Here is a 2,348-nt window from a genome sequence, read left to right on the forward strand (position 1 = left end):
TTGTTTTGGTACTGTCCATTTGTAGCTTGTTTTTGGACACAGGTCCAGGAATGGCTAAAGGATTGCAATATTTACCTGGAGCTAACCGTGCAGATAGCATTACTGGGTGATCTAAAAAGTCATAGTCAATCGGTCAATAATATAATAATACTTTTAGCAAAAATGTTTATTTTTAATTCACAATCTGTAGAAACAATGAGAATAGAAAGGTTCAGAACTTTTGTAAAACATCACAGTACAGTTAAAATATATATGGCAAATAGAAATCCTATATGGATGGTGTTAAGAGATATATGGGTGGTGTTGAATAGAGTTGAAGGATGGGACTAATAACAACTAACAACAAATAATAACAAGATAACTAATAATGTAAGCATACTGTGTCCATAATAAGTATATAGGTTGTATGTTGGGAGCTTTTGGGAAAGAGCACAGTTAGAAAGATATGGCATATAGAAGCAAACCGGATGGACACCATGAAAATGATCGGAGAGGTTGAGAGTAGAAGTAGTTCAGGAGAAAAAACAAAAAAATGTAATTATTGTAAAATTGACTTGCTCGGGCAGGCTTCGCGTTGCGTGCCCCCGAGTACTAGCTGCTGCCGATCGATGTTTCGGTGTTTGTCTAGTTTAGTTTTTATTGTTTACACCTGTTCCCCATTATGTTGGATTGTATTCCCTATATTTACACACATTCAGGTCCGCAGTGTTATAGTGTATTTGGTGTGTTATTGTTTGTTGTTTTCTGTGTTGTTTTCAGTAAAGTACGTTTCTTAGAGTTCTGTGTCCTGCCTACTTCTATCCACTGCATTACACTGACACTCGTGACATTCCTGTCCCTAAGACTATTTTTCTGGACTCAGATCAATCAGTGGGATTTTGAAGCAGCCTTCTATACATTGACCACATTATACTGTCATTATCCAACATTATCTTCACCAGATCTCAAACCAGCCTTCTACATTGACCACATTACACTGTCATTATACAACATTATCTTCACCAGATCTCAAACCTCTTGTCTGTCAGGAAGGGTCTTCTGTCCTGGATTCTGTTGTTGAAGAGTCTGTAGAGAAGAACACTACTATTATTAATAATTAGTAGAACATTAGACAACAGATCTCCATCCTCCAACAGTTGCTCCTAGCAACAGACACACCCATATGATCTCACACACACACGCTCTGCTCACCGTCACACACACCTTACCGTATGGTGTGTATTGAAGTGTTGGTGGAGACCAGTTGGAGTATTCTGTCAGTCAGAGCATCAGTGATGTCATTGTGACTCAGGCTACAACAGAGAGAGAGAGAAAGAGAGAGAGAGAGAGAGAGAGAGAGAGAGAGAGAGAGAGAGAGAGAGAGAGGAGACAGAGAGAGAGAGCAGAGAGAGAGAGAGAGATTCACATGGTGAATCACTAAAACAATACAGAAATACACTACGGAAAAAGAAGGAACAGCATGTCCAGAAATCAGCTCAATGTAATTGAAGAATCCATAGACTCTAACCACTTCTGGGAAAATTGGAAAACACTAAACAAACAACAACACGAAGAGCTATCTATCCAAAACGGAGATGTATGGGTAAACCACTTCTCCAATCTTTTTGGCCCTATAACAGGAGACAAACAGCAAAAAAATATACATGATCAAATGCAAATCTTAGAATCAACTATTAAAGACTACCATAACCCACTGGATTCTCCAATTACATTGAATGAACTACAGGACAAAATACAAACCCTCCAACCCAAAAAGTCCTGTGGTGTTGATGGTATCCTCAATGAAATGATAAAATATACAGACCACAAATTTCAATTAGCTATACTTAAACTATTTAACATCATCTGGCATCTTCCCAATATTTGGAAACCAAGGACTGATCACCCCAATCCACAAAAGTGGAGACAAATTTGACCCCAATAACTACCGTGGGATATGCGGGCAACAGCAACCTTGGGAAAATCCTCTGCATTATCATTAACAGCAGACTAGTTCATTTCCTCAGTGAAAACAATGTACTGAGCAAATGTCAAATTGCCTTTTTACCAAATTACCGTACGACAGACCACGTATTCACCCTGCACACCCTAATTGACAAACAAACAAACCAAAACAAAGGCGAAAGTCTTCTCATGCTTTGTTGATTTCAAAAAGCTTTTGACTCAATTTGGCATGAGGGTCTGCTATACAAATTGATGGAAAGTGGGGTTGGGGGAAAAACATACGACATTATAAAATCCATGTACACAAACAACAAGTGTGCGGTTAAAATTGGCAAAAAACACACACATTTCTTTCCACAGGGCCGTGGGGTGAGACAGGGATGCAGTTTTAAGCCCCACCCTCT

The 2,348-nt window shown here is 38.9% G+C and overlaps 1 long non-coding RNA gene across 1 annotated transcript in view; it reads right to left on the minus strand.

The window, feature by feature from the left end:
- Positions 1 to 646: 646 nt before the first annotated feature.
- Positions 647 to 2,348, minus strand: part of LOC121565396 — a 3,838-nt gene continuing 2,136 nt past the window's right edge. The window contains exons 2-3 of the long non-coding RNA XR_006658495.1: positions 1,209 to 1,292; positions 647 to 1,065 (exon numbers count right to left, since the gene is read on the minus strand). This is a non-coding gene — a long non-coding RNA (uncharacterized LOC121565396). The remainder of the gene's footprint in view (positions 1,066 to 1,208; positions 1,293 to 2,348) is intronic.

This window comes from Coregonus clupeaformis, unplaced genomic scaffold (genome assembly GCF_020615455.1).
Source record: "Coregonus clupeaformis isolate EN_2021a unplaced genomic scaffold, ASM2061545v1 scaf0275, whole genome shotgun sequence".
NCBI classification, from domain to species: Eukaryota; Metazoa; Chordata; class Actinopteri; order Salmoniformes; family Salmonidae; genus Coregonus; species Coregonus clupeaformis.